At 38.8% G+C, this 15,035-nt stretch overlaps 1 protein-coding gene across 1 annotated transcript in view; it reads left to right on the plus strand.

Annotated features, from left to right (window-relative positions):
• Positions 1 to 15,035, plus strand: part of GMDS (GDP-mannose 4,6-dehydratase) — a 387,208-nt gene that overhangs the window by 171,483 nt on the left and 200,690 nt on the right. The gene's annotated exons all lie outside the window — the stretch shown is intronic.

Below are 15,035 nucleotides of genomic sequence, written 5' to 3' on the forward strand. Positions count from 1 at the left end.
TAAAAAAGAAGCATCACAACACACTTCTAATGTCAGTACTGACATGTATGTGCCTGCATCTAGCATCTGAAGTGTTTTCATAGTCAGGAGTTGTTTCTAATTTTATTCTGTGCATCTACTTAAGCAGACAAACAAACAATACCCCTGTATTGTATTACAAGGAGACATGAATGACCATGTAGGAAATATTGTCTTTTCCCCAGGAGGCTTTTGTCCCCATTTTGGTGCTTAAAGATTTCCTGTGGTCATTGGTCTATTTCTGTCTTTTAATAATTCCTTGCTGGGAAACCGGATCTGGCTTAACCATTCATTGATGTAGTTTAAAAAAATGATGACTGTTTTGTTCTTCTGTTTTACAAAGTATGAAGTATTTCAGTAGGGAAAAAAAAAAAAACAACACCTGATCTGGGGTTTTATTGTAATTTGAGATTTTAAAGATGTAAAAGTTGAGTTCCCAAATCTTGTTTGTGGTCAAAACAAGGAAATGAAACGACGATACCACAATATACACTTTTGTTCTGGATAATATAAAAAAGGTAAACATCAAAGGAGTTGTGCTATGTAAGCAAAAAAGTGATTTTTGGCAGCTGGCTATAAAGTTGCCTTTTGATTCTGTGCTACATTTAAATGTAAAATAGTGCATATCATGCCATATGTACCAAGAGAAAGACCAATGTCCTGACTGCCTCCATGCAAATTGCTTTATGTTTGTGACTTCTACATTAGTTGAAGAAGTAATCCACTGAACCATCCCAATCATATTTCACTTGATAAAACTGTAACAAAGTGTTCACAAAGTCATTCACCAAGGCGTAGCTGAGAGGAAGCAACATGAGCCAAATAAAATGATTAGTTGCAACTGTATTGATATGACTTACTAAACGCATAGGATATTCCATAAATACTTCAGCTATCTCATTTAAAAGCAGCTTGCACCAAATCATAAACTGTGGGATGAATTCTGATGTCTTCATTATATGGGAAATTTGGAATAACTCTCGTGCATAATGGGTCAGACCCTTGTCCTGTTTCCAAAACTTCAAAAACAAAAAGCAAATGGGAGCAAGTGTATCCAGGAACGTGACTTTGGCCTCCAGAAGGAATGTAGTTGTCTGAGGTCTACAGCGCGAACACATGTTTGTTGTGTAAGTAGCATTCCAGACCTTTCGGTTAACATGTTTTGGGCCTGTCCCAAAATCTTCTGGAAGAATTCCTCACTAAAATATGGTTCATCTTGAGTATTTCTCTTCCCAGAGATACCCCTTTGGATAATGGGAGAGTTATTATCAATTCTCTAATTCCCCAAATATCATGGAAATGTGATTACAGACAGCCTTCTAATGGCTAAAGGAGAGTAACTTTAAACTGGAAATAAACAATTATTTGAGGCTTTAATGGGCTGGAAAGTAGGGCTTAGAGATTTAACATTGTTCAAATAAATACATAGTACGTTAGCAAGCATAATCGTATTTACAAGCATTTGGGGAGCTTCCTTAAGCATATGGCTGAACACATAGGGATATATCTTATCCTCTCCATATGTACTTTTAAATCCCATTGATATTAATACAAGTAACACATGTGCATATAGACTAGACCATGTACAATCCTTCCTTTCTCATTATTTCCTTAGTAGGGATAATAATAAAACCATAAATACATTCCTTTCTGTTGTCTTATAAACATTATGGGTCAATTCCTCATCCCATGAAAGTTGATGACCTAACTCTCATTGACGCTGTGGAGAGATTGTATCCTGTATGTATTGGAGTGGAGAAAGTCTGGTGGTTACAAAACACAAGCTGGACTGAGTCATAAACATCGGTTTATATTAGGAGAGAAGAGCTGAAGTATGTGTTTGATTAAATTTATGAGCTGGGACTGCTATATTCAATAACTGAGAGTCAGGTATAGTGCTGCTGAATGAAAACAGGGAAATATAACTCACTCGGAAGATTTTCATTCAGCGTTGGTAAAGAGGGAAATAGAACTAAGTGGACTGTGAACATTTTGGTGTGATTATTTGTTTTGTCCTAACATTCTGTTAGTAGATGTTAACATTTCTGATGAAATTACTACTGCCTCTTACTTCCCTTTTCTCCACTTTTACTTAACTGTGATCCAGCACAGCTCTCAAGAGATGGTATCGTAGATGATCAATGCCACTGATTTGGAAGAGGAAAAACAATGTATCAGCACTTATGATATATGACTCTTCTGAGTACTATTTTGTTTTGTGAGAGTAATCTCTACCTTTTATTTGTTGCAGAAAGTTCTCGTAAACCATCTGCTAGGTATTTTCAAATGCTAGTACAAAACAAGACTTAAGTCTGGCTCATTTTTGTACCTTTTCTAACACACAAAGCATACGCTTTTCCTCAGACATTCTCTCAGGAGTCTTCTTTCAGATAGGTATGGATCCTTACAAGTGTTTAACTTGGGTCATTTAAAAAATGTGCATTAATCCGTTGCTGGTTGTTTTTTGTTTTATTTCATACATACTAAATAGTCCTTAAGGTATGGATGCAACCGAAGCCCTGAAGCGTTGTTGCTGGGGAAGCTATAGACACATTATAAGGTTGTAAGGGGGATAGACAATAAATAGGATATAGTCTCATTGGAAAGTTGTTCTGGGAAAAGAGGACATTCATTTTCATTAGAATAAGGCTTTTTTCTTCCCCTTCAGCCTCTTCCTTATCACTTGCTAAGGTTGCTTTCTGCCATTGCATCACCTACGATTTTCTTGTCCAGTGAGCACAAACATGATGAAGATAACTGCTTCTCTGTTGTAGTTTTAATTGTGTCTTCTCCAAACAAACTATTTATATATTGATATAATATATGCTCATTAATTGTTTCAGAACATCATTGATGTAGCACTGGTGAAATTTATAAAACAGCCTATCAGTATATATTTTACAGAAGTAGTTTAGAAGAAAAAAAGTCAAAGGTAACAACTTTAATAGCTTTCAGGCATTAATGCAGATAAAAAATACTTCTTTTCAATAGAAATTGGGCAGTGTTTTCAGTAATAATTATGGAGGACTCATAAGTGACTGCAGTTCAATTATTTACAGGTCTATTCAAATGCTCTGAATTAAGCATAGTCTTAAAGTCATTTTGAAGACAGGGAGCATTTGATATTCTAATTATATGGCAATCAGCTTCCATTAATTTATATTAACTAACCTTTATAGTAATTTACATGATGTAATTAATTTCAACTAATATGGGTTAGTTAACATTAACTAATGTTTTCAACTTGTTTTTATTTTTTACTTGTATTTGTGCTTAAAATGTGCAAGGGAATGCACTGCCAGTTTTACTACTTAAGCCATTTTGTGCGTGTCTACATTTAGACTGTAAAATCTAGTCACGTGCACTCTGATGTCTTCTGTGTTCAAATCTCCAGCTGGCATTACCTGGTTGCTTTCTCACAATTATTTCGTTCACTTCTAATAGGTAGGAACTGACCTTTGGCACAGCTATTACCATTTCTGTTGTGGAGAATCCCTTGTGTGTTTGTGTGTACGTTCAGAGATTAAAGTTTATGCACGAGGGTAAAGTAAAATTTTCAGTAATTCTATCTGGCAAGGGAAAGTGATTCAGCAAAGTAGACTGTTGGTCAAGGTAGTTTTAGTTCCATTTTGTTTTCTTGGCATGTTAAGGATGCGTCGTTTTTTGCAATACATTTCACCTTAGTTTGTTGAAACTGGAAGTCCTATTTAATGTGCCGAGCAGAACACTTACAAGAGACTTGCTTTGTTTAGGATTGTTAGTTATGAAAGGAAATTATGTCAGTGTTCATAACTACCCTATCTGTGAGATTGGCTCACAGATTGCTGGACTTATTTCTTTATTTGTGAATGTGAGGGGTAAATAAAGATTTTTGATCCATCCAGGTAATCAGAGGTATTTTATGTATTTCAAAATTAGCACATTTTATTTCCATCAACTTGTTTGAACTGGGATAATTAATAGCGTTTTTAATTGAAATCAATCTTAAAATTATATCCAGTCTGCTCTGATTGATGTGACAATCCACTGCACTGATTATCTTATCACCTCCATCTAGGTGAAGTAATGGTGAGATCATTCATAAAATTCTTAACAAGTACTTGCTGAATCGCCATCTTTTCTAGAGGTTTGGGTATCAGAAACAATGACTGTTCCATCTTGGGTTTTATTAGACCACTGTTAGCTCTCTGAGCTTCGTTATGAACTTGGGTGGTAGACTTGAAACATTTTTTCCAAGGCTCTTGCTGAGCAGTACCATTTTCTCTTCAGGTTTGATATGATTGCTAGTTAGAATTTAAGCAAGAGTGTAGTTTACTACAGTGTGTGTGAATGATCTCTGTATTTAAAGCATAAAAATGAGGAGAGGATTTTAATTACAGTACGTAGGTGTTCTGTCTAACGCGTGTCATATGGTATTGATTTCCAGCAGCAGTGCCTACTGTTAGTGTTACTGCTAGACCTTTTCCTTTCTGAAAACTATCCCAATCTGTTTCAAAGCTTTAGAATCATTTTCCCCTTTTTACTTTCTTGAAGCCATTTTTATATGAGGGCAATATAACTGTAAAAAGATTTCATTCTTATTTCCATGAATTTTCCTTTAGCTTTCTTTTTCACCACTTTTCTGTTTGACCTATTAGTGTTTTTAGTCTTTGTAAAGCCTAAAATGTGCTCTCTTCAGCAAAAACCATCTGGTTTAGTTTCCCGTGCCTCAACAGTGATATATGTATTATTATCAGGGCCACCCCTGTGGTTTTCTAAGTGGTCTTGTTGGAGTGGTGGTCTTACAATTCAATTGGAATGACTGAAAGCTTAGACTAAGGCTTCTTTCAAGTATAAGGTTTCCAGATTGATAAATTATGTATTGTTGTCATACTTTTGAGGCTGACCTATTGTGCCATTGTTAGCTTGAGTGCAGCATCTCTTTAAATAACGCAACTAAAGTAGTCCTCCTGACAAATTCTTCTTTTGAGGCACTTTCTTCCCATAGATTACCTAATTAAGGTACTTTTCGGAAGTAATTTTAAATTCATGCTGTGTTACTGTGGTTTTAATTTTCCACCATGGCTAGCAACCTTTTTAAAAAACGGGATGTTCCACCTTCCAGACAGTCTGTAGTGATTTTCACTTGGGGCAACAGCAGCTGAGGCTGTGGGAAAGAGATGAATCCCACAGTGGAGGTGGCATTACCCAGGCCATGGGGCAGGGGACACCATGCAGACTTCTCAGCCCGAAGCTGCACCTCGAGGGAAAGTACTGTCCTGTTGCTGGATGGGGCGAGCTCCCCGGGAAATCAGTATGCACTATGTTCAACAGCAAGAGTCTCACAAGTCTTTCTTGAGTGTAAGTCATGAGTACTTTGGGGTTTTTTATTATTTTTTACAGAAGCTTTCTTGTCTACACTAATTTTATGAATTCAGCATGTTTATGACAAATTTCATGGAAGTGTTCACATAATCATCCCTGCTCCCCCTAATACAAAATTTCCAGTTCTCATTGTAAAACAAGGAAATCCGGAATCCATGGAAAAATAAATTATTGAGGTTTGTGGGAGAGTTTACACAAACGAAGCTGAATCACTTCAGTTCTCTCCATTCTTTCTTCCTTTTTCCTATTATGAGCGGGGAAAAAAGTCAAAAATTAAAAAAAAGTAACGAGGTGTGTCTACCTTTGAACTTAAGGTTTTTTTAATTCAATCAGGTGGTAGTTGGCAACATTTTAAAGAACTAAAAGCAGCATCTTTTATTGGGAAATGCTTGGCAACTTTAAGAACAGGTACTGCTACCAGCCCCACCTTTATAATCCAAATAGTTTATAAACTAATCTGCAATTTGCAGATTTATTTGAATCTTAGAGTAATGCACAGTGTTGAGAAAACTATGTAGCATAGTTGGTTTTAATTTTAATAGAGGGGAAAAAAATCCCTTAAAACAGATCATTAAAATTTAATGAAGACATTTTAAAAACCCTGTAATGGTTGAATTCACACTGGAAGTCCAACATAGTTAATGGTATTGTTATGTCTGTGTGGTAACATCCTCACTCCACTGTAATTGCTTTCATTTGAAATGCAGCCAGTAAAAAATTGTGGGCACTGAATTCCCAGAACCAGAGATTGCAGCCCTCCAAAAATTTCAGGTCATTCTGCTGAAAAAAGTATTTCAGATAATAAATTAAAATGTCGGGGCTCACTTTTGTTACACTCTAACGGTTAATATTCTATATATTATTAAGAAGAAGATCAGTTATCGGCAGAGTAACTATTCTTTCTGTATCTGGATATGGAAAAAAATCGGATTTTTTTTTTTAGTTGTTTGAGTGGGAAACATTCCCCAAACCCACAGGGTGCTCTTAATGTGCCACTTTTAGTTTTAGCAGAAATACTTGAATTTTAGCTGTAGGTGTTTTTGGATGAAGCCTTGACCTAACAATCAGCTTTAATGGTCCAAAGATAGAGCAGCTGAATTTTCCTGTCAGCCTTCTATGGCTGACATTAGTCTTCCCCTGGGGGAGCTGACTTGGTTACCAGGTTAGGCATGCGAGGAAAGCTTAGTGCTGTCGAGTGTGTGACTCCTCTCTCTTCCTCTCAAAACCCATGTGATTTCTACAACAGAAATTGTTTGTTTCCTCAGGAGTATGAAGAATGATGCATGTGCAAAAGTAGAAGAGCAGCCTTACCATTTTCGTCTTCCTTGTCCCCAGTCAGTTAAGCAGTGTGACTGGGACAGATTTGCCTGCAGCCCTGGAAGAGAAAAATAAAGTGGAAGGTGTTTCCCTGAAATTATCCTGGGCCTGCAGCTTATGAGAGAGCTGTGCAAAGCAGCTGGGGCATCCCTCAAATGCTCTCAGCTCTGCCTCCTTCCTGCACACAGATATTCAGTGGTGCTGCAGAGCCCAGCAGCTGTCTTCACCAACAGGACAGCTCCTGCAGCCAGAGGGCTCAGCGGCAGTTTCATTGCTTTTAGCAAAATCTGGATGTTTTACTCAACAAGACCAAAGTTGGTGGGCTAGATTTCTGTTTTCAGCATTTTCTGTTGTGCAGAAGGATGAAAGGATTTTTGGTACTGGATTTGAGGAAGCAAAATTAGGGGAGAGCTCAATCCTTTTCTACTGATACAAAACGTTACCTGTCTGCGAGGAGAAATTACAAGGGTTGGTGGGATTTTTGGATGGTTTTGTTTTGCTTAGCCTACTTTCTATTGTTGAATAGTACAAGGAGGGCAGGGCAGATTCAATCATTTGAAGCCTCAAAGAACTGTGACCTCCAATTAGGAAACCCTGCTCTGAGTGTTGGAGGAGGCTGCTGTGTCCTTGGAAGGACTGAGAGCATTGAACCAACTTCTTGTTGGTTCAATGCTCTCAGCCGTTCGTTGTTCCTGGGATGAGAGCTTGGAACATGAAAGAGCTTGCCTTCTGAGATGCTTTCCCACACTATGTGCACTATCTGTTGCCTGATCTCCAGATTTCTTTCGTTCTGAAACAATTCAGGAGCAGGCGAGTATCAATTAAAAACCATTGTTTCTTGAAGGCTTGTGCAAGTTCCTATGGTCCAAGCACGCTTTATGACAGACTTCATGTAATGTACAGAATTCTGGTGGAATGTTACAAATGTACGTGCTAAGAAAACATTTTCAAAAGCAGCCTCTTTGTTCCAGGCAGCAATAATTGGGTGAGAGCATATGCTTCAAGTTTGCCATGAGGGAGCCATAGTCACCAGGGATAAGCTCCTTGAGGATTGAAGGGCTCCTAGTCCTCCTGGCAAGCCTGAGGACCAAGCATGCTGCAAGCCAACTGCAGGAACTGGTCTGGAGTGAAACCTTGTGCTAACAATATGAATATTGACTTCAGTGGGATTGACTTCATCCATTGCATCGTACATTTATTTATGGGGAGGAGGATGTTGGCAGAAGAGAAAAGAGGCTCTGTGCCCACACAAATTTGCTCAGTACACCTGTGATATGGACAGCCACAATTTGGCTCTAAAAGTGACCTCAAGCAACATTAAAATTCCATTTAATGTGTTACCAGTGTAAACAGGAAGCGCAATAAAGCATTTTCACCTGGCCCACTCTGTGCCAGTTTTCAGCCTCAAGTATGACAGAATGATGAAATTGGTGCACAACTGCCCACTCCTTGTAATTAAGCAAATTATACTTTCCTCAAAGAAGGCTTTTTTGTTGCTGATTTCCATAAGGTCACATCTAGAGAAGGGCAGCATAAAACCAACAGGCACATGTGTAAAAGTGTAGCTGGCTGAAGAACAAGTTTCAGTAAAAAGCCCGCCCAAAATTAAATTAAATTTATCATCATTGTTAACGCATTCATTTTTGGAATGATTATAAAAAAATGAAAGTGTTAAAGAGTAACAGAATCATGCACATGTGTCATTTGCCTTTAAAACACTCTGTACGGTGGGAAAAAAAAAGCCTTACTCGGTTTAATTTATTCATATGATATTCCTAAACAAATTGTGTAATGAAATTGCATACTGACGATAGGCATTTAGTTACACTGATTTGTAGCAGTCGGATCATTTAAATACAATGTGTCATAAATATTTCAAGTTAGGGGAAAAAGTCCAAATTCTGAAAACACTATTTTAAGAAGGGCTTGAATAGTTGTTTATGCTCTGCAGTTGCTTGTAAAACAGTTGACTCCTGCATAAGTTGATAGTTTTATTAGCAGTATCTTAAAGTGATCCTTTTTGCCAAGATATGGGCTTTCACAGGGATGCTGATTCATATAAAGTCTATTTCACTGAAATAGTCCACTAACTTGTCAGTACAGATTTTGGCTGTGTTAATATTAGAAAGTCCTGCTGGAGCTTACACTACTATTACACTTTCTTGGAGGGAAAAATAACACAAACTTATATATTTCACAAAAGGAGATAAAAACTGAAGAATAAAACTGCCTGTAAACAAGAATAAAATAGCAGTGTTCAGGCACAGGATGAAAGCTTGCATCTGGAATCCCACCCAGAACCAACTTTGCAGCAGCCAGAAGGAGCATTGTCTGGCAGAGCAAAGCAAATTTACACTCAGGAGAAACATGGTTGAAGCTGCATCCTTGTGTCTGGGGACAGTACAGGATGAGGTTTAAGATCCAAGTTGATTAGGGAGCACTGTGGTCTTATCACATGCTCTTGCACTCCTATGTGGCAGAGCAAACTGTAGCTTGCTATTGGGCTATTTTGTACCTATGGAAGGCAACTGAAATTCTCCAGACAAATTTAGTTGAGGCACAAAATTAGAACATGCACACACACAAAAAAATATTAAATGTTTACACTTGGATTTGACAGTTTGTTTTCTTGTGGAACTCAGAGATGCAAAGGAAGGATGTGCTCAGTAGAAAGCTTTTACTTGAGAACTGCCTTTAACAGTAATTTGCATTCAGTTTCTGGTTCTGCAGAAGCCCATTTACATGCATATGAATACTTAATTCTGCAAAATGACTTATTTTGTACTGGTCATAGAGAGCCAGTTCAGACAATCTCTGTGCACACTCAGTAAGGGTATGAGACAATGAACACAAGTTCCCTGTGTATCCCACCATCGAACACATGCCTACCAGCTACCACTGTTAAAATAACTGCATCTTTTTTAAAGACAATAGAACTAGTCAATGTAGCATGGATCAAACTGGGAACACTGAGGTTATCTCTTGGCAGAAGCCCCAAGTAACCATCAGTCCCATGGCCATCAACCATCATTTTGGTAGACATTTATACCAGATATAGCACTGAAAATGAAAAATGAACACGCCAGTTTTGATGTTTTTAAAGATTATTTGTGTATTATATATATTCCTGATCTGTGTCCTCTTCTGCTCTGTAACACGGATGACTTGAAGCAAGCCTGCATATGCATATGTGGGTTGCTGGTCCTTCAGTCTTGTGTTGTGGGGAATGACAAGTGTGCAATGATTTGTCCTCCCTGGCTTTTCATGGGAAGTGTGGAGGTAGCATCTGAGGGTTACTGAAATTTTAATAGAAGTGGGTGCCAAGTCTTTAACAGAAACATCCTTTTTGCTAGGGGTTCACTGGCCACTGCAGCCTTACAGGTGTCAACAAATAAAGTGTCAGTTTGTTTAGATTAAATATTTCTCTTTGCTTTTTCGTTGCTGAAAACTCACTCTTTCCTTTATTTTTGGTACTGCTATAAATCCTCTTCTTCCCATAGTCAGAAAGGAAAAAACACAACAACAATTTCAGCTGGTAGAAAGTGAGCATGAGAGAGGGAAATCAGCGTATTTGAATTTTTTAACAACAACAGAAAACTTTAAAACAATAAAATTGCTTGTTTACATTTGAGTTTCCAAGGTATTGAGTTTCTTTACGTGTTATACAGCATTATTAACTAGAATTAGCTACAGTAGCATTCAGAATAAGCACACCAAGTCATCTCTCTAACCAAATTTGAAATAAAACAAATCAAGAAAGTGAAGAGGGCCTGAGTAAGAAAGTACGCCTGCCCATAGAAACATTAAGCCTTTAAACTTGGTCTGGATTTGTTATTCAGTGGCTTGTGTAATTATAATGTTTGTTGCTTTATTTAGATCAACAGTTTGGCTCTGGCTACCTTTGTTCTCAGCATATGGAAGATTTGGCACATTGCTTACAGTGAGTGGGTACGGTTAGAAAAGGAGCCCTGCAAAGGACATCCTCCCAAGGAGGATTGGCAGGGAATAGCAGAACATCCTTTTCATTGAAAGCAACTCGTCAGGAAAGCATTGGTCCTGCCTCTCTGTATTTAGCTGAATGCAGATGAGAGACATGATTAACACTAATGAGTGATGGGGGATTTATTGTTTACATAGAGATAAGGTACGGGCTTCCTTTGTTGGCACTTTCTGCCAAATAGTTTGCTCCTAGTTCACTAAGCCTTCTATTATGTGTTGTTGCATTTTTGGGTAGCGATGGTTGTTGTTGCTTTAAGTGATTTCTTCCACCAAAATCTTTTCATCACTTGGGCTTTTTAATTTTATTTTTATTGCAAATTGTCTAAGCTGTTTGTCATTTGGGCCAAAGAAGTCTGGAGGTCCTTTACATGCATCACATGTTTCTGCATCCAACAGTGCTTTTTCTGTTCAGTGCTTGCCCTCCTCCCCAAAGCTGAAATAAATCAAAGTAGGTTGAGACTCAGTCGCAATAAATCAAGACCTGTCCAAAACTGGAGCCTGCCCAGTCAAAATGTCATAGCTTGGCTTTCACTGAGGATTAATTAAAGGCCTGATATAAAGCCCAGATGTGCTACAGAAGAGTAGCAAACTGCCTGCTGGTGGCTATACTAAAAACCAAGTCTCCCCATGAATCTGCCCACCCAAGAACATGGAGGAGGATAAGGCTGAGGAAAGGGGAGGGAAGAAATAAACTGAATCAAGCATGATTTTATAGCATCTACATTGGCAGAAAACAAGACAAGCTTTATGCTAGAGCACCTCTGAAAAAAATACAAAGCAGACGTGTGTATATTTCTAACAGCAGCAGAGAACATTATTGCTAAAATGTTCAGCATTAATTGGGAGTGGGAGAAAACTAACACAGCAAGTGAACTTTTGCACTTTTTATGGTTTAAAAAAGGACTTAAAAATGTATTAAGTGGCATGCCTAGTGTCTGAGTTTGCTCAGTGCCTGTTTTATATTAAAATCCTGAAAGTTATCTTGATTAAAATGGTTTAGTTGAAGATTCCTGAGACTCTGACAGGGGCAGATATGGAAGTGTGCATATGTCTAAATTCAGTATCCTTGGATGCAAGTTTATGAAACATACAGAAATTACTTGGTGCCTATGTAATGGCCTTTGTAGAAATCTAACTTCACAGAATCACAGAATGAGGTTGAGGTTAAAAGGAAACTCTGAAGATATCTAATCCAATCTCTAGAGCATAACAGCATCACAGAATGGCTCCATGTTTAATGAACATTGTGCACAGACTGAATCCCTTTAGAAAAGTTCCAAGTGCTGAAAGAGTACTACAGCTTAGTTGAGACATGGTGTATGGGTACACTCGCTCTCTTTTGCAGGCATAGAGCTACGTGTTTTTGCAAGAATAAATTTTCAAGATAATTGTATATGTCTAGATTGAAGTTAAATGCCTATGTATATACTGATATATATTCATATTTATCTGTTTATAGCTTTTTGGTGGGACTAACTATTCATGTTAGTCATGAGTAACTCAGTGACACCCTTTTTGAGATGTGAAAATCTTTCTAGGTGACAGGGTGTTTCAGAGAAACTTGCAATGCTTGTTTATCAGTATACACTACTTCATAGATCTCCAAACGACTGTTTACGTTTGGTTGCCTCATGCTTGGTCTCCAGAGGAGTACTTCAGGCCACCTTCAAAGCTCCCTTTGGCATTCCAGACTTCTGGCAGTGTCTCTGTGTTCTCTCTTTTCAGTGAAACATTCTCCATTTCCTGCTCTGCTCTGTGTTGTACGGCCTCACCTTGAGCAGCTGGTGCATGTTTGGGGCACTACAATATGAGAAGAATGTAAAACTATTAGAGAGCATCCAAAGGAGGACTATGAAGATGAGGAATGGTCCGGAGGAGCAAGGTGTATGTGAAGCAGCTGAGGTCCCTGGGTTTGTTCAGCCCGGAGCAGAGGAGCTGAGGCCTCGTGGTGGCTGCACCTCCTGAGAGGGAGGAGAGGTGCAGCACTGACCTCTACTCTCTGTTTTGCCATGGGAGGGTCAGGTTGGGGGTTAGGAAAAAGTTCTTTGCTAGAGGGCAGTGGGCATGGCCCCAAGTGCTGGAGTTCAAGCAGCGTTTGGACAGTGGTCTCAGAAATAGGGTTAGAATTTTGGGGAGTTCTTTGTGGAACCAGGAGTTGGACTTCATCAATCCTTATGGGTCCCTTCCAAGTCAGGATATTCTATGATTCCCTTCATCAGACTTCCTCAACACCATCATCCTCAGACCTTACTTCTTCCAATAGCATTTTCTTTCTTTTAACTGTGGTCTCTCCCACTCTCCTAAATGAATGTTTCATCATGTTTTCCATGTGTTCATCCTGTCTGTTTTAGATGGCAGACTCTTCATGCATATCACTGTTCTTGATCCTACCCTTGTCACTAATTAACAGTTGTTAAAAGACGGAATGTGGAACAGTGAGTAGAGAAGCCATAGCAGCATGCCATTGGTGCAAGATGGATGAAAACTTTTGGGGGACTACTCATACTGAGAAGGGAAGAAACCACCATCAGCATGCATTTGTCTCAGCTAAATAATAATAAAATGTAATTGGAGTTAGAAAACTAGGAGTCAAGTTTATTTTTAATTTAAGTGGGGAATTTACCTAGTTAACATCGAATTTCAATATTGAAATATTGAATATTTAATAGGGAAGAGTAAGCCCCTTGAAAGTGTTCCCCCAGGGACATGGAGCTCACGTTCCTTGTGTGGCTGCAGCATAACTTGCCTCTGGGAACAATAGGTGGCTTTCAGGCAGGCAGCCTAGCCAGCTCGCCCCTTGTTATAGAAGCTTCTGTACAGTTGTGTTTGGGAATGTGTAACTGTGTTGGGGAAAGTCTGGAACAGAGAGCACTGGAGGATAAACACGTACTGTTTGAGCAGGGCCTAGATGTTGTGACACAAGTACTGCAGAGCTTTTATGGCAGAGAAACACATACAAGAAGCACCGCTGTGGTCCTCCTTTACGACTATACCGTTTTCAGTCTATAATTTCCTATAAAAATTTCACCATGGCTTTAAATTTAGCAAAGCCCATCAAAGTCTGGGAACTTCTTAGCATTTTTGTTTGTAACAAATTTTAACAAAGTTCAGCCTTTGAGCCAGGATTAGAAAACTTTGAGAAGGCTGTGCTAAATTTAAAAACCTGCTTTAGTTTTAAATGTCTTTGCAAGCTGTTACTTCTGAATGTGAACTATGCTTCTGCCCTGTGCGTAAGGGAAAGAAAAAAAAAAAGATATAAAAGGCTAAGTGGTTAAAATTTAACAATTAGCTACTGTAAAGGCTCAGAAGCTTCCCCAGCTTTCCCTTCAACTCATGTTTTCTTTATCTCCTGGGTGGTCCCTACCATCCTTGTCAGTTCTTCCAAGACCCCCCTCTTGTTCCCTTCTTCACTCTCGGTTCTCCCTGTAAAAGAGGCCCCCTCCCAGTCACCATCCTTCCTGCTGGGAGCCCTCTGGGATCCAGCCAGTGATAGTCTTTACTTTATACTTGCTAAAACCAAAGAGAGATGAGTGCTACAGAAGATAAGAAGACAACTTTCTAGTAGGGGAAATAAAGCTGAATCTCAACCCTCTGCACAGGGAATAGCACAGGGAGTGTATCCTGGCTGTCAGGGCTGCTGGGCGATTTTTTCTGCATAATACTGGAAGAAATTTTTTTCTCCCTTCCTCAGAGAATTGGTTATTCAGCTGATACAAATCAGCAGATCCCATTCAAAACACTGGTATTATCCTAACTTATCCAGGGTATCTCTCTAGGGTAAGGTGTAATTCCATGGACACAGAAACATTAAGTTATATGTGGACGTTTTTCCTATGCTTTTTAGGAGGTAGAAAGTTTGTTAGTCTTAACAGTGTCTCTCTGAGATGGGCTGAGAACAGACAAGGAAGCAGCATGTACTGTATAAGCAGGTTTATCTTAGTGGTGGGTCTCTGAAAACAAACAGAATTTTGGATCGAGCAGCATCTACTCTGGAGAGCTGCATCACTTAAATCAGGTTATCTGTAGTAGAACAGTATTTCCTACCTTCAGCTTGGAGGGAGTTAGTTTTATGCAAAGGTGTAATAGCAGATCCCATCCCAGGTACACACAGTTCAAATTTCTTGGGAGATGCATTATTAGCTTCATTCACTGAAGAAGTATTTTGTAGTGCTGGAAGCAGAAATAAATTCTTCTCAGTCTCTCTTCAGGGTCTTAGTAACATCTCACCTAGCAGTTTCTGTTGACTTGAAAATCTACTGGAAGGCATTACCTGAGTTTTCTTGTCAGTAGGGATAATAATAATGTGATTTTTGGAAGGTGTAAGTAATGCCGACAGT

Source organism: Cyrtonyx montezumae, unplaced genomic scaffold, assembly GCF_038088225.1.
Source record: "Cyrtonyx montezumae isolate F1298 unplaced genomic scaffold, pur_monq_1.0 scaffold_8, whole genome shotgun sequence".
NCBI lineage: Eukaryota > Metazoa > Chordata > Aves > Galliformes > Odontophoridae > Cyrtonyx > Cyrtonyx montezumae.